Genomic DNA, 25995 nt, shown 5'->3' on the forward strand with positions numbered 1-25995 from the left:
AGTACATACCCGAGAAGCCAGCAATGACCGGACGGGTTGGGAGAGTGCAAAATAATGTTGACTGATTTGTAAGAAATCAAGGGGTGTATTGTCTGACTACATCACTCCGCAACCCATTGAGGATTATCAACCGACGAAGTTTGAAGTCCCAGATGAGGACATCTCGAGGTGCTCCGATCGAAAGATTGAGAGTAGCCGATCCCGGAGGAGGGGCCTGACCCTGAATCTGAACGGATTCTGATGTCTGATGGGGTTAATGTGAAGGAGTTAGTGCTGCTGTGGTTACGCCAAAAGGATCCCATGTTCCTTTTGTGGCCAGGATGACAGTTGAATGCACCAACGATGGTGGCTGAGGCCGAAGCTTGTATTCTGGGTGCCAAACCTCAATGCGTATATCTACTGGGGCAAACGCCTTTCTCACTCAGAGAGCATGATTGAAGAAAAGAGGCTAGCAGCCATCTGACATGGGCAGTTGTACCAACAGCGGATGAAGCGTGCTTTTGACAGAAGGTACGACCTCGGGTATATCACGTGGGTGATATGGTGTTGAAAAGGATCCTTCCTCCTCAAAACGATCAAAGGGGCAAATGGACGCCGAATTATGAAGGTCCATTCGTGGTCAAGAAGGTTTTCTCTGGTGGAGCCTTGTTGCTAACGACTATGGATGGCGAGGATTTTCCATCCCCTGTGAATGCGGACGCAGTTAAAAAATACTTCGTGTAAAAAGACCCGCTGGACGAAAAGAATAAAATAGTCCAGGCAAAAATGGGCATCCCGGCGAACCAAAAAAAAAAAACAGAAAGAAAGGTTCGGGCAAAAATTAGGGATAAAAAGGAAAAAATTGTACACCCGGCAAGTCGAAAACCTGAAAAGGCGACTTGGGCAAAAATTTAGTATGTGTTGATGGGCAAAAAATTGTACACCCGGCAAGTCGAAAACCTGAAAAGTCGAAAACCTGAAAACCTGAAAAAATTTAGATGAACATGAAATTTGGTATGCTGGTTGTAGACACATTGTAGGACGTCCCTGTTTTGGTCCCATTCATTTATTAACTGTTTTCATTGATTTATGAATTTTTGAAGTGAATGCATGTGTTGATGATGTGGTTTGGCTTGAATATTTGTGTCTGTTTTTCTTGATTTTCATTGACATAGTTCCTTTTGTCCAATTAAGCTGAAAATTGACATGCTGTACCTTGAATATGTCCTGTTTAGGTGTAAATTATTTGAGGATTTTTGGGATTGTTTTGATATGGATTTGGTTGAAGTCATTCTGTTTGGATGTTTGGTGTTATGTTTGACCTAGTTTGATTTGTTTTGGTCATGAAATGAATATGGTAAATGATATGAGTATGGGATCAATTGCCCTTGCTTTTGATTTGTTTGAATTTGATTTTGGTTGAGAATCCCTTGCTGTTTAGATTTTTTTCTCACTTTTGGACCCTAGGCTTGGCCTAGTGGTCTTGTCTCTCACATTTGCTTGATTTTTCAGGATGAAAAGCACCATGATTAAGGAGATTGAACCAAGTGGATTAAATTGACATTGTTTGATGTGGAGAACTAACATAACTTTGTTTTGTAGGTTGTGAAGCTTGAGCTTGAGCTCATAGCTTGCCTTTGTGTGCTTGTGTTATCTGTATAGTCTGACTGATTAACATTTGCTGTTTATTGTTGTCTGGCTGAGTACTGATGATACTTGATTGATTTCAGGTACATTTAGTTGCTTACAGTTCTTTAAGAACTTGCTTGCTGCTGCTTGGTTTTTGAACCACTTGAGGTAGGACTTCTATTCTTCATGTAGTCTGGAGACCCGGCCTGTTATTTGGCCGGGCAAACTGTCTGAAGTCCTCCTTAAGAGGCGATGCTTGTGATTGTTTAATATTGTGCCTAAGCAGGTGAAGTCCTCTATGAGGCAATTGGTGGAAGGTAGGGATATGCAATCTATCCCCCACTATTCTGTATGTCGTCCCTCTGCTCACACGGCTGTGTGTTGATGCATTGGGGCACAAACCCAAGATCTGTGCTGTTGCACAATCGAGTCAGAGTCTTTGAGCGTAGAAGGGTCCCTCCATTCTGGACCCACGCTCCTTTGTCTAAAAGCTCTCCCTGGTCAGGGATAAGAGCTGTGAGGTCTCATCCTCACTTCACCTTTTCATCTGCTTCACCTTAGCCTCGTAATGGCAAGGTTAAGAGCGAATAATACCCATGTACAGATGACTTGCTTCGGCAGTCAAACCCATTGTTTGTGCCCACTTGACTGGTTATAGTGTGTGCTATGTGAATATTTGTTTGACATGTTTGCTTGAAATGCTTGAATTGCTTGTATGCTTGTATGCTTGCTTCTTTCCTGGATAGGATTAGTTTGCAATTGTGCAAGTAGGTAGAAACCTGAACGTAGGGTAATGATGCATGACAACACTAGGCTCGAGTACAGCTCCCTGGTAGTGTGTCTTCCCCTGGTTTCTGGCTAGATTTTCTTTCCCTTGAGGGGGAACTACATCGCCCTGATCCTTGTTCCAGACGAGGTATGTAGGCAGGTGGTCGTGCGAGACCACTCCGGGCACTTTTTTTCTTTTTGTGTGTGTTTACCTGTTATCTGTTGTGTGTTTGGTTCGGATGCCGACGTAAGTCCAGTGATTGGCGGTCGGGCTCCACGTTTGCCGTTTTGTGCGTGTTTTGGTTCGGATGCTGACGTAAGTCCAGTGATTGGCTGTCGGGCTCCACGTTTGCCGTTTTGTGCGTGTTTTGGTTCGGATGCCGACGTAAATCCATCAAGTGGTTGTTGGGCTCCATGTTTACCATCTGTTTGTGCGTTTTGTGTTGTTTGGCGTGCGTAAGCCGAACTACAGTGGCTCTGATTCTCGTTCCAGACGAGATATGTAGGTATAGGACGCGATGTCCTATCGAGCTCCCTTCTCTTAACCCCACCTGCGTTCCTTGTGTGTGTGTGTGATGTTTTAGCAACCTTTTCTTTATTTTAGAACGTGGATCCCGTCGAGTACGACGGACGTGAGGGGTGCTAATACCTTCCCCTTGCGTAACCGACTCCCTTACCCTTTCTCTTTGGTCGCGAGACCATTTCCTTTCCAGGTTTCTCTGAGCGTTTCCTTTCCCTATCTTGGGATAAATAACGCGCAGTGGCGGCTCTGTGTTGTTTTTGTTTTAGCCCGCCGGTTGTTTTTCGCGGGTGCGACACTTGGTTATACCCTTGCGCGACTAAACGCGCCTTATTACGGGTTATTACCCCGTTTTCGTCCAGCTTGTTCCTAAACACCCATCTGGTGCCGATTACTCGATGATCTCGCGGAGGAGGGACAAGGTCCCAAACCTCATTTCTGGTGAACTGATTAAGTTCCTCCTGCATTGATAAAAACCAGTGTTCATCGAGTAGGGCTTCTTTAGGGTTTTTAGGTTCCATCTGCGAAACGAAAGCGAAGTGATAACAGAAATTACTTAGCTTAGATCGAGTTATTACACCCTTTGAGATGTCCCCGAGAATGTTGTCGATTGGATGGTCTTTGGAAGACTTCCAAGCTTGAGGGAGATCATCGTTTGAAGGCGGATGAACTGCCTCGGTTTCCTCATGTTGTACATCTTTGTCCTCCTCAATTTTGACTAAGTCGGGTTGATCAATCCCCGGCTCGCAACCTTTGAGTATGTCTTCAGTAGATGTACCTGCACCATGAAAAACACTACCCTTTCCGATGTTTCTCGGATTGGATTCATCAAAAGTAACATGTACAGACTCTTCTACAGTAAGTAATCGTTTGTTGTATATTCTATATGCTTTGCTAGATTGAGAGTATCCGAGGAAGATACCTTCGTCGGCCTTGGAATCGAATTTCCCTAAGTTTTCCTTTCCATTGTTCAATACAAAACATTTGCAACCAAAGACATGTAAGTGAGAAACATTTGGCTTTCGCCCTTTTAAAAGTTCATACGGTGTTTTGTTTAGAATGGGGCGAATGAGCACCCTATTCAGAACGTAACAAGCCGTACTAATGGCGTCAGCCCAAAAATATTTCGGTAAGCCACTTTCATTGATCATTGTTCTTCCCAATTCTTCCAAAATTCGATTTTTACGCTCCACAACCCCATTTTGTTGAGGAGTACGTGGAGCGGAGAAGTTATGATCAATACCATGGTTACCGCAATATTCTTCAAATAAGTGATTTTCAAACTCACCTCCATGATCGCTTCTAATTGCAACAATGTTTGTATTTAGTTTATTTTGAGAAAGCTTAGCAAATCGTTCAAAGGCGGCGAATGTGTCACTCTTACTTACTAAGAATATAGTCCAACAAAATCGAGAAAAGTTGTCCACTATTACGAAACCGTAATAGTTTCCTCCTAGACTTTTAATCCTAGATGGCCCAAATAAATCCATATGGAGAAGCTCGAGAGGTCTCGTTGTTGAAACGATATTTTTGGATTTAAATGAGATCCTCGTTTGCTTCCCCTTTTGACAAGCATCACAAAGGTGATCCTTGGTGAACTTAATTTTGGGGAGACCTAGGACTAGATCTTTTGAGACTACTTTGTTGAGTAAGTCAAAGTTAACATGTGCTAAACGCCTATGCCATAACCATGAATCTTCACTCATTGTTACGAGGCATTTGTCACTTGTTAACGATACTTCATTTAAGTTAAGCATATAGACATTGTTCACACGAAGACCATTAAACATACTCTTCTTATCATCATTATGTACAATTTTGCAACAATCTTTTGAAAACGATACATTGTATCCTTTGTCACATAATTGACTGATGCTAAGTAGATTGTGTTTAAGACCTTCGACAAGCAAAACATCAGAAATAGTAGTAGAGGAGGGATTACCTACACTACCTTTACCAAGTATTGCTCCACGGTTGTTATCACCATAAGTTACATATCCCTTCTTCTTAGCCACAAAGTCAATGAAGAGAGATATGTCACCTGACATGTGCCTTGAGCATCCACTGTCGAGAAACCATCTTCTCTCGGTAGTCTCGAGGCATTGTACCTGTGACAAGATAATTAACAAGAGAAGGTACCCAATTGCTTATTGGGTCCTGAGTGGTGAGGAACGAAATGGTTGCATTTGGGCATCCATTGATAAATGCCTTTAGGAACTAAAAACCTCCTAAATCTACATTTAGCAATGGAATGACCTTTCTTACAACAATAGAGACAAGAGAAAGCTACATTTGGATTGCTTTTGCTATCTTCATCTTTTATAACATATTTATATTTTTGATATGGATTAACCATACTTTTTCGAAAATTAGATTTGTTGATAGCAAAAGTAATCTTGGGCTCAAGAGCCTTGTCAAGTTTGGCTTTTAGGTTTCTTACTTCACCTTGCCAAATGTAACAAGTATCACACCCAAAGTTCATCATTCTACTTTTAAGGTCCTCATAACTTGTTTTTGTGCTTTCCACTATAGAAGCTTTAAGAGCCTCAAGTTTCCATTCGGATTCTTGAATTTTATGTTCCAAATGAGAAAAAATTTTCTTATTTGAGGCAAGCCTTTTAAAGGCTTCTTTTGCTTCATAGTGTAAAGTATCAAAAGCAATTTGCAATTCATTATGAGACATACTAGAGGATTTTTCATATTTAGCATGTCGTACCTGTTTCTTTTTGTTCTTTTGATGAGCAGAAAGGCATAGATTTGCATTTTCATCTTCATCACTAGAGCTTTCATCATCAGAGGAGTCGCTATCGCTTTCCCAAGCGATGTATGCTCTCCTTGGCTTTGATGGTCTCTTGTGTGGTTTGTATGAGTCTTTTTCTTTTGTCTTTTTGTTCATCGGACAGTCCGGTTTGTAGTGACCCGGCTTTCCACACTTATAGCACGACCCTCTAGTTGTTTTTCCTTTTGAGTCATCATTTTTGGAGAACCTAGATTGCTTCCGGAAGTTTACCAAGTTCTTCTCGGAATGTTGGATGCCGTTCTTTCTCACGTAACGGTTGTAGCGTTTGACGAACAGCCCCATATCTTCACTCTTGTCCTCTTCTTCTTCGTCACTCGATGAATAATCACTTTGCTCTTTTGCTTGAGACTTTGAGGAGGAAGTCTTTAGAGCTATTGATTTCTTTTCACTCACCTTTGCTTTGTCTTTCTTGTCTTTCTTTTCGTGTTGTTCCAGGCTTAAGAGAACTTGTTCGTGCTCTTGTAGTTTACCGAACAATGTTGTCAAGTCCAATGTGGTAAGATCATTTGCCTCTTTTATGGCGGTCACTTTCGGCTGCCATTCCCTGTTAAGACATCTTAAGATCTTATTAGTAGCAATATCATTGGGAACAGGCCTACCAAGTGAATGTAATCGATTGATGAGATGAGTGAATCTCTTTTGCATGTCGGCAATGGTTTCCCCTTGCTCCATGAAAAAGAGATCAAACTCTTGTGTTAGTGTATTGATTCTAGCCAATTTAACATCATTTGTCCCCTCATGGGCAATTTGTAGTGAATCCCACATGGCCTTAGCAGTAGGACAATGGGATACACGATAGTATTCATCTACACCTAATGAGGAGATAAGGATATTTTTGGCTTTCCAATCATAATTGTATTTCTTTTCATCATCATCGGTCCATTGTGCTTCGGGCTTAGGCACAACTTCGTTGTTCTCATTGGTCATGGTTATTTGAATTGGACCATTGAGAATAACATTCCATATTTTTCTATCTATGGAATTTATGTGCACCCGCATACAGTCTTTCCAATAACTATAATTTTCACCATTGAAAACGGGAGCTCTATTGTAAGCCCCTTTAGGTTCGTTAGCCATTTTCTATCAACGTTGTATTTTGAAGCACAGAGTGAACCGGAGCTCCTAATACCACTTGTTAGACTATGGCACGGATCTAGAAGGGGGGGTTGAATAGATCCCAATTAAAAACTTGAGTCGGCGCCACCAATTTAAAAGAAAATTGGTTTTAAAAATTGTTTTAAGTGCGGAAGCAGCCGAGGAAAATTTAGTCTAAAACGAACCGTTATTGGAAAACCGGATATGCGTTAAGCTAATGGAGTAGAGATAAAATGAAATACTAATTACTACACTATTTGCACACTCAATTGATATATTTCACTAACTAGCAAGCCTAGTTCCAATGATACAAAATACCAAATTAAACTGAATGTAAACTTAAGACAACTTTGGCTTATGCAAATTCACAAACACTTGGTGTGCATACACTCCAAGAGATATTTGAGTTGAGTAAGTAATTCAAATTTATCTAGTACAATACACTATTGTACTTTGTATTCAAACAACAGTTTTAATCTCTTACTCAACTTATATCAATGTTTGGTAAAATTGCTTAAACTAAAATCACTTAATTTTTAAGCTGAAAAACAGATTATGCAGAAAATTAAAGAAGACAGAGATTTGATGAGGCAGTTCCCCCGCCGTCCTCGCTTCGGGGTACGTCTGCCCTCAATTCTAAAATTAGAATTGAGATGATTAATTAGATATCACCTGTGAAATTTAATCGTTTATACAAGGATTGCAAAGCATGTAAACAACAGAACTTCCAATGTGTTGAATGATGCTTCCTATCCTTGCTCCTTGATTCAAGATGAATCAAGACCTTCGATCGTTGATGCTAGACCTCCGATTCCAGCCCCTTTGTTGAAGAATCTTCCGTTCTTCAAACCCTCGGCCCGGCTGATCTCAAACACAACGAGTCGAACCCGAATCCTTCACTTCAATGCCACCGAATCCGCTACTAGACTGATGAAGACTTTCCTCTTCTCAATCACCTTCGCTCGGCTGAATATTGAAGAACGATTCGTCCAAAAACCCCCAAACACAAACCCGTATTGGAGGACAAAACCCTAACGGTTTTATTCAAGAAAGAACCTGCCACAAGCTTCAACCCGAACTGGATTCTTCGATCACAGCTTCGAACCTTATCGCCTTTAACCGAACACGAAGCACATCAAAATGGTTGTGTGTAGTTGATGTGTTGTGAGATGTTGAAGATGAAGATGATGAATCTTGGACACCTATTTCACTCTTTCTTGTTTCCTTGAACACTTGAATTCAAATTGACAAATGTTAGTTGATACAAGTGTTTTGACTTGTATATATAGTAACTGACAAAACCAATCAAACATAACAGAATTTCAAACAGTGGAAATAACTCAGAAAACTGAGTTTACGCGCGAGCGGTCGACCATAGGTCGGCGTGTGCTGACCCGTGAGCTTTGAGCTGACCCTTATGGTCGACTCAAAGCTTCCATGAGCTGACCTGTGGTTGACTCAAAGCATCATGCGCTGACCCGTGAGCTTTGAGCTGACCCTTATGGTCGACTCAAAGCTTCCATGAGCTGACCTGTGGTTGACTCAAAGCATCATGCGCTAACCCGTGAGCTTTGAGCTGACCCTTATGGTCGACTCAAAGGTTCCATGAGCTGACATGTGGTTGACTCAAAGCCTGCAAACCTGCAAAAATTCGTATTTTGTGATTTTCATGCATTTCGTCATGATCACACTTTGTCCACATATGTTTTTAAGAATTATAACAGATTTAGATAAGCATAGGAAAGGATATGATAGGTGATGTGTTGCATTTGTTTGTAGACATGCATGGTGGTCATTTGTCATCATCGAAACTTGCGATTGTATGTTGTCTGACACTTTGCCCTTACACATTTGACGGAGGTTGTCGATGTGGCCACATGACAACAAACCTTGTGGAATGCATGAACGGGGTATTCAAAGGAATTCGAAATCTGCCGATAACCGCCTTGGTAAGATCAACCTATTATAGGTTGGCTCCTACGTTCGCAACCAGAGGTGAAAGATGGAGTGCGGTGTTAATGTCTGGGAAAATATTCAGTGAGTGTTGCATGAAGGTCATGAAAGAGGAGAGCATCAAAGCTAGCACACACGCTGTAACAGTCTTTGACCGTCATAGGCAAAATTTCAGCCTCCAGGAAACAATGGACCACAACGAGGGGAGAACAAATTTAGCCTACGCTGTTAGACTAAACATAAGTTGGTGCGATTGTGGAAAATTCCAGGCCTTCCGCATACCTTGCTTCCATGTCATTGTAGCATGCGCTTATACTCGTGAAGATGCTTACAACCATTTATCTGATGTGTACAAGGCCGACACCGTCATGAATGTATATAATCAAAGCTTCTCGGTACTACCAATGGAGGATTACTGGCCTCCATATGAAGGTGATGTTGTTTGGCACAATGACGAGATGCGTAGAAAGAAAAAAGGAAGGCCAAACAGCACACGTATTAGAACAGAGATGGATTCCACAGATAAAATGATAAGATTATGTAGTATCTGTCGTCAACCAGGACACAACAAGAACAATTGTCCCAATCGAGGAGCATCATCTAGGTTTTAAGCTTTTTGTAACATTGTATTTCTGTAACCTTCAATCATTATATATCATTAAGTTTTTGTTACAACGAGGTTCACAACAAACATCAGTACAAAATAAGCTATCTGAAAACATAAATATTTCTAACTAATTACAACAATCAAATTGATGTCGTCTCGACCGAACATCATTTCCCTAACATCCTTATCAGTCTTCATTCGCACCCAACTAAAGATACTGTCAAATCTCTCAATACTTCTAATTTTTTCCCCTTCTGGTATTTTCCCATCTAACCAACGAACCAACTCCTTCTTCAGTTGATCGAACGTAGTGATGTTCCAAAACAACATCAACATCTGAGGTTTGTCTCTCGCATAAATCACCTTACCGTATCGGCGACGAACACTAAACATGATTGCCAAATGATTGTATGAGATGTGGAACAATTACTCACACAACACATCTATTTATAACACAAAAATTGTATTTTAAGAGGAGTCTCCAATTGAATTGACGCCTCCTCTTAAGCCCTACACAAGGGCGCTAATTGGATTGACTAGGGCACCTGCCCTAGTCAATCTAATTGGCGCCTCCATTCAATTTTTAAGAGGAGTCTCCAATTCAATTGACGACTCCTCCTAAAAATGGGGTAGTTTGGGATTTTTTTTGAAACCAGAAATATTTTGAAATTTCCTTAAAAAAAGGATTATTTATGTAAAAAATTCAAAAATATACCAGAAAACTAATTTAAATATCATTCAGCTCTGTATACTCACTACAAGAAAAATGACATATACATACGTATACATATACTTATAGCTATAGTAAAAAATGTAGGTAAATGTTTGATATATGTAGAATCCATGAGCATTTTTTTATTATATATTCATAACTGTAAGTGTAAATATCGATTTGCGATACAGATACAAATATATTATTTTTTAGATGTAACAGTGTTACAATAGGTTTCGAGTTGTACTTGATATTTATATAATGTATACTTTATATATACATTTATCAGCCAAATATAAATTTATATCTAAAAGCACCTGCCATACTGAAACCACCAACTTTCTCTTCATCTAAAAGCACATGCCATACTGAAACTCAACTCAACCTCGTCAAAACTGAAACAAAAATTGATTTTAAGTTTTGTTTGATTTGAAATTGAAATTGTTTGTTATTAGAATTACGTGCTTTCACTTAGTATACTCTCTATGTGGTGTTAGAATAAAAATCACTTGTTATTAGAATTATATGCTTTCAGTTGTTGTTAGGATAAAATCAACTGATTAATTAAAATAACATAATGCAATTTGGTCTTAGGTACTTAGTGTCGTAGTCAAAGTATTTCCATGTGATTGCTTTAGTGTCTACTTTTTAATCATTACTTATATTTAATTTAATATAATGCAATTTGGTCTTATGTACTTAGTGTCGTAGTCAAAGTATTTAGGGGACGTCTAACTTGATTTTATTTTAAGTGGTATTGGTGATGTAAATACAATTATATTCATTTTTACTCGAGTAGTGCTTCTACCATTTGAACTCGCCTAGTTCACTGACTCAACAAGAACATTGAATTATCACTCCAGACAAATTACAAAATAGATATATTATATTTTATTCTATGAGTTCATATTTCGAATACTATTAAAATATTTATTAATTTGAGTTTATAATTTATTTTATTTTATTTTTAATGCTTTACAGATGCTTTAGTGTCATAAATCAGATAAATTCTCGAAGTCCATGCACAAATGAAGATGGAAGAAAGGAAGATTAGAAATTGTTTTTATCTTAAATATATTTTTGTATTTTTTATTATTATTGTGGTAGCATCTATTTTGGTGGTATTGTTATTATATAATTGACATAACTTTGTTATTTTGATATATTTGTAAGACTTGCTATTTTAACAATATAATTGAAATTTTCTTTGATGTTGCTTTAAATTTTGTGTGTGCATATACAAAGTATTGTCAAAATTTGATTATTAAAAAAATATTGATAATAGAAAAAAAATATTTGTAAAAAAAAGAGAGATATACCAATATCTAATTTTGTCTTATACCGACGAAAATATGTGGTGGATAAAATTATTATACATTAATCAAAAATCAAAATATTTATCCGGAAATTTAAAGTTTCAAATTAAAAAGTTTATCCGGAAATTTGACTTAGAAAAATTTATGATGCGGAAGCAAGTTTCAAATATCTCCCAGATCAAAAATCATCTAATCGAACCTACTATTGAATAGCTCGGATATGCATAAACGTGTAAATGTTATGATAACAATCCACAAGTCAATCAACAACAATTAGGCATAACTAATTGAATACTCTACAATAGTAAAAGTCTATCTCTAATGATATCCACACAAAAAAACTAAGTCAAATAATTTGTCAAACACTTGGTGTGCGAAAAACAAAGTTTGAAATTTTATACGGTGTTTGTTGTTCTAAGAACTCCAATCACAACCAAATGGTTAGTGAACAATACAACAAACACAAGATTAAAAATATAATCCAAATTATGATCCAAACTATGTTGATCCGGTGATCAAAGCAATTGACAATTTGTGAATCGAAAAATAAAAGAGAGAAAGAGAAAGAATACACAAAAATTTGTTTAGGCAGTTCCTCAATCGACCTCGTTATGGATACGTCTTCCCTCAATTCGAATTTGAATTGAGATATTATTATAATAAATCATACTTTGCAAATGTTTGTATACAAGAGATGAGAGATCAAATCCCACAAACCCTAAGTTTGTTCTTGACTCTAGCACCTCCAAAAAACCTTGATCAATATTATGATGCGGAAGCAATTTTTAAATATTTCCCGGATCAAAAATCATCTAATCGAACCTATTATTGAATAGCTCGGATATGCATAAATGTGTCAATGTTATGATAATAATCCACAAGCCAATCAACAACAATTAAACACAAATAATTGAATACTCTACAATAGTAAAAGTCTATCTCCAACGATATCCACACACAAAAAACCAAGTCAAATAATCTTTCAAACACTTGATGTGCGAAAAACAAAGTTTAAAATTTTATATGGTGTTTGTTGTTCTAAGAAATCCAATCACAACCAAATGGTTAGTGAGCAATATAATAAACAGAAGATTAAAAATGTAATCAAAATTATGATCCAAGCTATGTTGATCCGGTGATCAAAGCAATTGACAATTTACAAATCGAAAAATAAAAGAGATAGAGAGAAAGAATACACAAAGATTTGTTTAGGCAGTTCCTCAATCGACCTCGTTATGGGCACGTCTTCCCTCAATTTGAATTTGAATTGAAATATTATTATTATAAATCTTACTTTGCAAATGTATGTATACAAGAGATGAGAGATCAAGTCCTACAAACCCCAAGTTTGTACTTGACTCTAGCACCTCCAAAAAACCATGATCAATGTTATGATGCGGAAGCAAGTTTCAAATATTTCCCGGATCAAAAATCATCTGATCGAACCTACTATTGAATAGCTCGGATATACATAAATGTGTCAACGTTATGATAATAATCCACAAGTTAATCAACAATAATAAAGCATAACTAATTGAATACTCTACAATAGTAAAAGTGTATCTCCAATGATATCAACACATAAAAAACCATGTCAAATAATTTATCAAACACTTGGTGTACGAAAAACAAAGTGTGAAATTTTATATATTGTTTGTTGTTCTAAGAAATCTAATCACAACCAAATTGTTAGTGAGCAATACAATAAACAGAAGATTAAAAATGTAATCAAAATTATGACCCAAACTATGTTGATCCGGTGATCAAAGCAATTGACAATTTGCGATTCAAAAAATAAAATAGACGGAGAGAAAGAATAGAAAAAGATTTGTTTAGGTAGTTCCCCAATCGACCTCGTTATGGGTACGTCTTCCCTCAATTTGAATTTGAATTGAGATATTATTATAATAAATCTTACTTTGCAAATGTATGTATACAAGATATGAGAGATCAAGTCGCACAAAGCCTGAGTTTGTTCTTGACTTTAGCACCTCTAAAAAACCTTGATCAATGTTATGATGCGGAAGCAAGTTTCAAATATTTCTCGGATCAAAAATCATCTGATCGAACCTACTATTGAATAGCTCGGATATGTTTAAATGTGTCAATGTTATGATAATAATCCACAAGTCAATCAGCAATAATTAAGCACAACTAATTGAATACTCTACAATAGTAAAAGTCTATCTCCAATGATATCCACACACAAAAAACCAAGTCAAATAATTTGTAAAACACTTGGTGTGTGAAAAAAAAAGTTTGAAATTTTATATGGTGTTTGTTGTTCTAAGAAATCCAATCACAACCAAATGGTTAGTGAAAAATAAAATAAACAGAAGATAAAAAATGTAATCAAAATTATGATCCAAACTATGTTGATCCGGTGATCAAAGCAATTGACAAATTGCGAATCGAAAAATAAAAGAGATGGAGAGAAAGAATACACAAAGATTTGTTTAGGTAGTTCCCCAATCGACCCTGTTATGGGTATGTCTTCCCTCAATTCGAATTTGAATTTTAAGATATTATTATAATAAATCTTACTTTGCAAATGTATGTATACAAGATATGAGAGATCAAGTCCCACAAACCCTAAGTTTGTTCTTGACTCTAGCACCTCCAAAAAACCTTGATCAATGATATGATGCGAAACCAAGTTTCAAATATTTCTCGGATCAAAAATCACCTAATCGAACCTACTATTGAATAGCTCGGATATGCATAAATGTGTCAATGTTATGATAATAATCCACAAGTCAATCAACAACAATTAAACACAACTTATTGAATACTCAACAATAGTAAAAGTCTATCTCTAAGGATGTCCACACACAAAAAACTATGCCAAATAACTTGTCAAACACTTGGTGTGCGAAAAACAAAGTTTGAGATTTTATATGGTAATTGTTGTTCTAAGAAATCCAATCACAACCAAAATGTTAGTGAACAATATAATAAACACAAGATTAAAAAAGTAGTCAAAATTATGATCCAAACTATCTTAATCTGGTGATCAAAGCGATTGATAATTTGTGAATCGAAAAATGAAAGAGAGAAATAGAAAGAATACACAAAGATTTGTTTAGGCAGTTCCTCAATGGACGTCGTTATGGATACGTCTTCCTTCAATTCGAATTCGAATATAGATATTATTATAATAAATCTTACTTTCCAAATGTATGTATACAAGATATGAGAGATCAAGTCCCACAAACCCTAAGTTTTTTCTTGACTCTAGCACCTCCCAAAAACCTTGATCAATGTTATAATGCGGAAGCAAGTTTCAAATATTTCCTGGATCAAAATTCATCTAATCAAACCTACTATTGAATAGCTCGAATATGCACTAATGTGTCAATGTTATGGTAATAATCCACAAGTCAATTAACAACAATTAAACACAACTAATTGAATACTCTACAATAGTAAAAGTCTATCTCCAATGATATCCACGCACAAAAAACTAAGTCAAATAATTTGTCAAACACTTGGTGTGCGAAAAACAAAGTTTGAAATTTTATATGGTGTTTGTTGTTCTAAGAAATCCAATCACAACCAAATGGTTAGTGAACAATACAACAAACACAAGATTAAAAATGTAATCAAAATGATGATCCAAATTTTGTTGATCCGGTGATCAAAGCAATTGACAATATGTGAATCGAAAAATGAAAGAGAGAAAGAGAAAGAATACACACAGATTTGTTTAAGCAGTTCCTCTATCGACCTCGTTATGGGCACGTCTTCCCTCAATTCGAATTTGAATTGAGATATTATTATAATAAATCTTACTTTGCAAATGTATGTATACAAGAGATGAGATATCAAGTCCCACAAACCCTAAGTTTGTACTTGACTCTAGCACCTCCACAAAAAACCTTGATCAATATTATGATGCGGAAACAAGTTTCAAATATTTCCCGGATCAAAATCATCTAATCGAACCTATTATTGAATAGCTCGGATATGCATAAATGTGTCAATGTTATGATAATAATCCACAAGTCAATCAACAACAATTAAGCACAACTAATTGAATACTCTACAATAGTAAATGTCTATCTCCAATGATATCCACACACAACAAACTAAGTCAAATAATTTTTCAAACACTTGGTGTGCGAAAAACAAAGTTTGAATTTTTTTTATGGTTTTTGTTATTCTAAGAAATCGAATCACAACCAAATGGTTAGTGAACAATACAATAAACCGAAGAATAAAAATGTAATCAAAATTATGATCCAAACTATGTTGGCCTGGTGATCAAAGCAATTGACAATTTGTGAATCGAAAAATAAAAGAGATGGAGAGAAAGAATACACAAAGATTTGTTTAGGTAGTTCTCCAATCGACCACGTTGGGTACGTCTTCCCTCAATTCGAATTTGAATTGAGATATTATTATAATAAATCTTACTTTGCAAATGTATGTATACAAGAAATGAGAGATCAAGTCCCATAAACCCTAAGTTTGTTCTTGACTCTAGCACCTCCAAAAAACCTTGATCAATGTTATGATGTGGAAGCAAGTTTCAAATATTTCCCGGATAAAAAATCATCTAATCGAACCTATTATTGAATAGCCCGAATATGCATAAATGTGCCAATGTTATGATAATAATCCACAAGTCAATCAACAACAATTAAGCACAACTAATTGAATACTCAACAATAGTAAAAGTCTATCTCCGATGATATCCACACACAAAAAACTAAGTTAAGTAATTTGTCAAACACTTGGTGTGTGAAAAACAAAGTTTGAAATTTTATATGGCGTTTGTTGTTCTAAGAAATCCAATCACAACCAAATGGTTAGTGTACTATAAAAAAAACACAAGATTAAAAATGTAATCAAAATTATAATCCAAACTATGTTGATCCGGTGATCAAAGCAATTGACAATCTGTGAATCGAAAAATAAAAGAGAGAAAGAGAAAGAAAACACAAAGATTTATTTAGAAAGTTCCTTAAGTGACTCCTTATGGGTACGTCTTCCCTCAATTCGAATTTGAATTAAGATATTATTATAATAAATCTTACTTTGCGAATGTATGTATACAAGAGATGAGAGATAAAGTCCCATAAATCCTAAGTTTGTTCTTGACTCTAGCACCTCCAAAAAACCTTGATCAATATTATGATGCGGAAACAAGTTTCAAATATTTCCCGGATCAAAAATCATCTAATCGAACCTATTATTGAATAGCTCGGATATGCATAAATGTGTCAATGTTATGATAATAATCCACAAGTCAATCAACAACAATTAAGCACAACTAATTGAAACTCTACAATAGTAAATGTCTATCTCCAATGATATCCACACACAACAAACTAAGTCAAATAATTTTTCAAACACTTGGTGTGCGAAAAACAAAGTTTGAATTTTTTTATGGTTTTTGTTATTCTAAGAAATCGAATCACAACCAAATGGTTAGTGAACAATACAAGAAACCGAAGAATAAAAATGTAATCAAAATTATAATCCAAACTATGTTGGCCCGGTGATCAAAGCAATTGACAATTTGTGAATCGAAAAATAAAAGAGATGGAGAGAAAGAATACACAAAGATTTGTTTAGGTAGTTCCCCAATCGACCACGTTGGGTACGTCTTCCCTCAATTCGAATTTGAATCGAGATATTATTATAATAAATCTTACTTTGCAAATGTATGTATACAAGAAATGAGAGATCAAGTCCCATAAACCCTAAGTTTGTTCTTGACTCTAGCATTTCCAAAAAACCTTGATCAATGTTATGATGTGGAAGCAAGTTTCAATTATTTCCCGGATAAAAAATCATCTAATCGAACCTATTATTGAATAGCCCGAATATGCATAAATGTGTCAATGTTATGATAATAATCCACAAGTCAATCAAAAATAATTAAGCACAACTAATTGAATACTTTACAATAGTAAAAGTCTATCTCCGATGATATCCACACACAAAAAACTAAGTTAAGTAATTTGTCAAACACTTGGTGTGTGAAAAACAAAGTTTGAAATTTTATATGGCGTTTGTTGTTCTAAGAAATCCAATCACAACCAAATGGTTAGTGAACTATAAAAAAAACACAAGATTAAAAATGTAATCAAAATTATAATCCAAACTATGTTGATCCGGTGATCAAAGAAATTGACAATCTGTGAATCGAAAAATAAAAGAGAGAAAGAGAAAGAATACACAAAGATTTATTTAGTAAGTTCCTCAAGTGACTCGTTATGGGTACGTCTTCCCTCAATTCGAATTTGAATTAAGATATTATTATAATAAATCTTACTTTGCAAATGTATGTATACAAGAGATGAGAGGTCAAGTCCCACAAACCCTAAGTTTGTCCTTGACTGTAGCACCTCCAAAAAACCTTGATCAAAGTTATGATGCGGAAGCGAGTTTTAAATATTTCCCGGATCCAAAATCATCTAAACGAACCTACTATTGAATAGCCCGGATATGCTTAAATGTGTCAATTTTATGATAATAATCCACAAGTCAATCAACAACAGTTAAGCACAACTAATTGAATACTCTATAATAGTAAAAGTCTATCTCCAATGATATCCAGACAAAAAAATGCAAGTCAAATAATTTGTTAAACACTTGGTGTGCGAAAAACAAAGTTTGAAATTTTATATGGTGTTTGTTGTTCTAAGAAATCCAATCACAACCAAATGGTTAGTGAACAATACAACAAACAGAAGATTTAAAATGTAATCAAAATAATGATGCAAACTATGTTGATCCGGTGATCAAAGCAATTGACATTTTGCGAATCGAAAAATAAAACGATGGATAGAAAGAATACACAAATATTTGTTAAGGTAGTTCCTCAATCAACCATGTTGGGTACGTCTTCCCTCAATTTGAATTTGAATTGAGATATTATTATAATAAATCTTACTTGGCAAATGTATGTATACAAGAGATGAGAGATCAAGTCCCACAAACCCTAAGTTATTATTTGACTCTTGCACTTCCGACTAACCTTGATCAATGTTATGATGCGGAAGCAAGTTTCAAATATTTCCCGGATCAAAAATCATCTGATCGAACCTACTATTGAATAGCTCGGATATGCATAAATGTGTCAATGTTATGATAATAATCCACAAGTCAATCAATAATAATTAAGCACAATTAATTGAATACTCTACAATAGTAAAAGTCTATCTCCAATGATATACACACACAAAAAGCCAAGTCAAATAATTTGTTAAACACTTGGTGTGCGAAAAACAAAGTTTGAAATTTTATATGGTGTTTGTTATTCTAAGAAATCCAATCATAACCAAATGGTTAGTGAATAATACAATAAACAGAAGATTAAAAATGTAATCAATATTATGATCCAAACTATGTTGACCAGGTGATCAAAGCAATTGACAATTTACGAATCAAAAAATAAAAGAGATGGAGAGAAAGAATACACAAAGATTTGTTTAGGTAGTTCCCCAATCGACCTCGTTGGGTACGTCTTCCCTCAATCCGAATTTCAATTGAGATATTATTATAATAAATCTTACTTTGCAAATGTATGTATGCAAGAGATGAGAGATCAAATCCCACAAACACTAAGTTTTTTCTTGACTCTAGCACCTCCAAAAAACCTTGATCAATGTTATGATGCGGAAGCAAGTTTCAAATATTTCCCGGATAAAAAATCATCTAATCGAACCTACTATGGAATAGCCCGAATATGCATAAATGTGTCAATGTTATGATAATAATCCACAAGTCAAACAACAACAATTAAGCACAACTAATTGAATACTCTGCAATAGTAAAAGTCTATCTCCGATGATATCCACACACAAAAAACTAAGTCAAATAATTTGTCAAACACTTGGTGTGTGAAAAACAAAGTTTGAAATTTTATATGGCGTTTGTTGTTCTAAGAAATCCAATCACAACCAAATAGTTAGTGAACAAAAAAACAAACACAAGATTAAAATTGTAATCAAAATTATGATCCAAACTATGTTGATCCGGTGATCAAAGCAATTGACAATTTGTGAATCGAAAAATAAAAGAGAGAAAGAGAAAGAATACACAAAGATTTGTTTAGGCAATTCCTCAAGTGACCTCGTTATGGGTACGTCTTCCCTCAATTCGAATTTGAATTGAGATATTATTATAATAAATTTTACTTGGCAAATGTATGTATACAAGAGATGAGAGATCAAGTCCCACAAACCCTAAGTTTGTACTTGACTCTAGCACCTCCAAAAAACCTTGATCAATGTTATGATGCGGAAGCAATTTTCAAATATTTCCTGGATCAAAAATCATCTAATCGAACATACTATTGAATAGCTCGGATACGCAATAATGTGTCACGGTTAGGATAATAATCCACAAGTCAACCAACAACAATTAAGCACAACTAATTGAATACTCTACAATAGTAAAAGTCTATCTCCAATGATATCCACACACAAAAAACCAAGTCAAATAATTTGTTAAGCACTTGGTGTGCGAAAAACAAAGTTTGAAATTTTATATGGTGTTTGTTGTTCTAAGAAACCGAATCACAACCAAGTGGTTAGTGAACAATACAACAAACAAACAATTAAAAATAAAATCAAAATTATGATCCAAATTTTGTTGATCCGGTGATCAAAGAAATTGACAATTTGTGAATCGAAAAATAAAAGAGAGAAAGAGAAAGAATACACAAATAATGGTTTTGGCAGTTCCTCAATTGACCTCGTTACGGGTACGTCTTCCCTCAATTTGAATTTGAATTGAGATATTATTATAATGAATCTTACTTTGCAAATGTATGTATACAAGAGATGAGAGATCAAGTCCCAAAAACCCTAAGTTTGTACTTGACTCTAGCACCTCCAAAAAACTTTGATCAATGTTATGATGCGGAAGCAAGTTTCAAATATTTTCCGGATCAAAAATCATCTGATCGAACCTACTATTGAATAGCTCGGATATGCATAAATGTGTCAATGTTATGATAATAATCCACAAGTCAATTAAAAACAATTAAGCACAACTAATTGAATACTCTACAATAGTAAAAGTTTATCTCCAATGATATCCACACAATAAAACCAAGTCAAGTAATTTGTTAAACACTTGGTGTGCGAAAAACAAAGTTTGAAATTTTATATGGTGTTTGTTGTTCTAAGAAATCCAATCACAACCAAATGGTTAGTGAACAATACAACAAACAGAAGATTAAAAATGTAATCAAAATAATGATCCAAACTATGTTGATCCGATGATCAAAGCAATTGACCATTTGCGAATCGAAAAATAAAAGAGGTGGAGAGAAAGAATACACAAAGATTTGTTTAGGTAGTTCCTCAATCGACCTCGTTGGGCACATCTTCCCTCAATTCAAATTTGAATTGAGATATTATTATAATAAATCGTTCTTTGCAAATGTATGTATACAAGAGATGAGAGGTCAAGTCACATAAACCCTAAGTTTGTTCTTGACTCTAGCACCTTCAAAAAACCATGATCAATATTATGATGCGGAAGCAAGTTTCAAAGATTTCCTGGATCAAAAATCATCTAATCGAACCTATTATTGGATAGCTCGGATATGCATAAATGTGTCAATGTTATGATAATAATCCACAAGTCAATCAACAACAATTAAGCACAACTAATTGAATTCTCTACAATAGTAAAAGTCTATCTCCAATGATATCCACACACAAAAAACCAAGTCAAATAATTTGTTAAGCACTTGCTGTGCGAAAAACAAAGTTTGAAATTTTATATGGTGTTTGTTGTTCTAAGAAATCCAATCACAACCAAATGGTTAGTGAACAATACAACAAACAAACGATTAAAAATGCAATCAAAATTATGATCCAATTTTTGTTCATCCGGTGATTAAAGAAATTGACAATTTGTAAATCAAAAAATAAAAGAGAGAAAGAGAAAGAATACACAAATAATTGTTTTGGCAGTTCCTCAATTGACCTCGTTACGGGTACGTCTTCCCTCAATTTGAATTTGAATTGAGATATCATTATAATGAATCTTACTTTGCAAATGTATGTATACAAGAGATGAGAGATCAAGTCCCACAAACCCTAAGTTAGTACTTGACACTAGCACCTCCAAAAAACCTTGATCAATGTTATGATGCGGAAGCAATTTTCAAATATTTCCCGGATCAAAAATCATCTAATCGAACATACTATTGAATAGCTCGGATACGCAATAATGTGTCACGGTTAGGATAATAATCCACAAGTCAACCAACAACAATTAAGCACAACTAATTGAATACTCTACAATAGTAAAAGTCTATCTCCAATGATATCCACACACAAAAAACCAAGTCAAATAATTTGTTAAGCACTTGGTGTGCGAAAAACAAAGTTTGAAATTTTATATGGTGTTTGTTGTTCTAAGAAACCGAATCACAACCAAGTGGTTAGTGAACAATACAAGAAACAAACAATTAAAAATAAAATCAAAATTATGATCCAAATTTTGTTGATCCGGTGATCAAAGAAATTGACAATTTGTGAATCGAAAAATAAAAGAGAGAAAGAGAAAGAATACACAAATAATGGTTTTGGCAGTTCCTCAATTGACCTCGTTACGGGTACGTCTTCCCTCAATTTGAATTTGAATTGAGATATTATTATAATGAATCTTACTTTGCAAATGTATGTATACAAGAGATGAGAGATCAAGTCCCAAAAACCCTAAGTTTGTACTTGACTCTAGCACCTCCAAAAAACTTTGATCAATGTTATGATGCGGAAGCAAGTTTCAAATATTTTCCGGATCAAAAATCATCTGATCGAACCTACTATTGAATAGCTCGGATATGCATAAATGTGTCAATGTTATGATAATAATCCACAAGTCAATTAAAAACAATTAAGCACAACTAATTGAATACTCTACAATAGTAAAAGTTTATCTCCAATGATATCCACACAATAAAAACCAAGTCAAGTAATTTGTTAAACACTTGGTGTGCGAAAAACAAAGTTTGAAATTTTATATGGTGTTTGTTGTTCTAAGAAATCCAATCACAACCAAATGGTTAGTGAACAATACAACAAACAGAAGATTAAAAATGTAATCAAAATAATGATCCAAACTATGTTGATCCGATGATCAAAGCAATTGACCATTTGCGAATCGAAAAATAAAAGAGGTGGAGAGAAAGAATACACAAAGATTTGTTTAGGTAGTTCCTCAATCGACCTCGTTGGGCAGATCTTCCCTCAATTCAAATTTGAATTGAGATATTATTATAATAAATCGTTCTTTGCAAATGTATGTATACAAGAGATGAGAGGTCAAGTCACATAAACCCTAAGTTTGTTCTTGACTCTAGCACCTTCAAAAAACCATGATCAATATTATGATGCGGAAGCAAGTTTCAAAGATTTCCTGGATCAAAAATCATCTAATCGAACCTATTATTGGATAGCTCGGATATGCATAAATGTGTCAATGTTATGATAATAATCCACAAGTCAATCAACAACAATTAAGCACAACTAATTGAATTCTCTACAATAGTAAAAGTCTATCTCCAATGATATCCACACACAAAAAACCAAGTCAAATAATTTGTTAAGCACTTGCTGTGCGAAAAACAAAGTTTGAAATTTTATATGGTGTTTGTTGTTCTAAGAAATCCAATCACAACCAAATGGTTAGTGAACAATACAACAAACAAACGATTAAAAATGCAATCAAAATTATGATCCAATTTTTGTTCATCCGGTGAATAAAGAAATTGACAATTTGTAAATCAAAAAATAAAAGAGAGAAAGAGAAAGAATACACAAATAATTGTTTTGGCAGTTCCTCAATTGACCTCGTTACGGGTACGTCTTCCCTCAATTTGAATTTGAATTGAGATATCATTATAATGAATCTTACTTTGCAAATGTATGTATACAAGAGATGAGAGATCAAGTCCCACAAACCCTAAGTTAGTACTTGACTCTAGCACCTCCAAAAAACCTTGATCAATGTTATGATGCGGAAGCAAGTTTCAAATATTTTCCGGATCTAAAATCATCTGATCGAACCTACTATTGAATAGCTCGGATATGCATAAATGTGTCAATGTTATGATAATAATCCACAAGTCAATTAACAACAATTAAGCACAACTAATTGAATACTCTACAATAGTAAAAGTCTATCTCCAATGATATCCACACACAAAAAACCAAGTCAAATAATTTGTTAAACACTTGGTGTGCGAAAAACAAAGTTTGAAATTTTATATGGTGTTTGTTGTTCTAAGAAATCAAATCACAACCAAATGGTTAGTGAACAATACAACAAACAGAAGATTAAAAATGTAATCAAAATAATGATCCAAACTATGTTGATCCGGTGATCAAAGCAATTGACAATTTACGAATCAAAAAAAAAAGAGGTGGAGAGAAAGAATACACAAAGATTTGTTTAGGTAGTTTCTCAATCGACCTCGTTGGGCATGTCTTCCCTCAATTCGAATTTGAATTGAGATATTATTATAATAAATCGTACTTTGCAAATGTATGTATACAAGAGATTAGAGATCAAGTCTCATAAACCCTAAGTTTGTTCTTGACTCTAGCACCTTCAAAAAACCATGATCAATATTATGATGCGGGAGCAAGTTTCAAAGATTTCCTGGATCAAAAATCATCTAATCAAACCTATTATTGGATAGCTCGGATATGCATAAATGTGTCAATGTTATGATAATAATCAGCAAGTCAATCAACAACAATTAAGTACAACTAATTGAATACTCTACAATAGTAAAAGTCTATCTCCAATGATATCCACACAAAAAAAACCAAGTCAAATAATTTGTCAAACACTTGGTGTGCGAAAAACAAAGTTTGTAATTTTATATGGTGTTTGTTGTTCTAAGAAATCCAATCACAAACAAATGGTTAGTGAACCATACAACAAACAGAAGATTAAAAATGTAATCAAAATTTTGATCCAAACTATGTCGATCCGGTGATCAAAGCAATTGACAATATGTGAATCGAAAAATAAAAAAGAGAAAGAGAAAGAATACACAAAGATTTGATTAGGCAGTTCCTCAATCGACCTAGTTCTGGGCACGTCTTCCCTCAATTCGAATGTGAATTGAGATATTATTATAATAAATCTTACTTGGCAATTATATGTATAGAAGAGATGAGAGATCAAGTCCCACAAACCCAAAGTTAGTACTTGACTGTAGCACTTCCAAAAAACCTTGATCAATGTTTTGATGCGGAAGCAAGTTTCAAATATTTCCCGGATCAAAAATCATCTGATCGAACCTACTATTGAATAGCTCGGATGTGGATAAATGTGTCAATGTTATGATAATAATCCACAAGTCAATCAATAAAAATTAAGCACAACTAATTGAATACTCTTCAACAGTAAAAGTCTATCTCCAATGATATCCACACACAAAAAACCAAGTCAAATAATTTGTTAAACACTTGGTGTGCGAAAAACAAAGTTTGAAATTTTATATGGTGTTTGTTATTCTAAGAAATCGAATCACAACCAAATGATTAGTGAACAATACAATAAACAGAAGATTAAAAATATAATCAAAATAATGATCCAAACTATGTTGATCCGGTGATCAAAGCAATTGACAATTTGCGAATCGACAAATAAAAGAGATGGAGAGAAAGAATACACAAAGATTTGTTTAGGTAGTTCCCCAATCGACCTCGTTGGGTACGTCTTCCCTCAATTCGAATTTGAGTTGAGATATTATTATAATAAATCTTACCATGCAAATGTATGTATACATGAGATGAGAGATCAAGTCCCACAAACCCTAAGTTTGTTCTTGACTCTAGCACCTCCAAAAATCCTTAATCAATGTTATGATGCGGAAGTAAGTTTCAAATATTTCGCGGATAAAAAATCATCTAATCGAACCTACTATTGAATAGCCCGAATATGCATAAATGTGTCAATGTTATGATAATAATCCACAAGTCAATCAACAACAATTAAGCACAACTAATTGAATACTCTACAATAGTAAAAGTCTATCTCCGATGATATCCACACACAAAAAACTAAGTCAAATAATTTGTCAAACACTTGGTGTGCGAAAAACAAAATTTGAAATTTTATATGGCGTTTGTTGTTCTAAGAAATCCAATCACAACCAAATGGTTAGTGAACAATAAAACAAACAGAAGATTAAAAATGTAATCAAAATAATGATCCAAACTATGTTGATCCGGTGATCAAAGCAATTGACAATTTACGAATCAAAAAAAAAAGAGGTGGAGAGAAAGAATACACAAAGATTTGTTTAGGTAGTTCCTCAATCGACCTCGTTGGGCATGTCTTCCCTCAATTCGAATTTGAATTGAGATATTATTATAATAAATCGTACTTTGCAAATGTATGTATACAAGAGATTAGAGATCAAGTCTCATAAACCCTAAGTTTGTTCTTGACTCTAGCACCTTCAAAAAACCATGATCAATATTATGATGCGGGAGCAAGTTTCAAAGATTTCCTGGATCAAAAATCATCTAATCAAACCTATTATTGGATAGCTCGGATATGCATAAATGTGTCAATGTTATGATAATAATCAGCAAGTCAATCAACAACAATTAAGTACAACTA

Source organism: Lathyrus oleraceus, chromosome 5 (genome assembly GCF_024323335.1).
Source record: "Lathyrus oleraceus cultivar Zhongwan6 chromosome 5, CAAS_Psat_ZW6_1.0, whole genome shotgun sequence".
NCBI classification, from domain to species: Eukaryota; Viridiplantae; Streptophyta; class Magnoliopsida; order Fabales; family Fabaceae; genus Lathyrus; species Lathyrus oleraceus.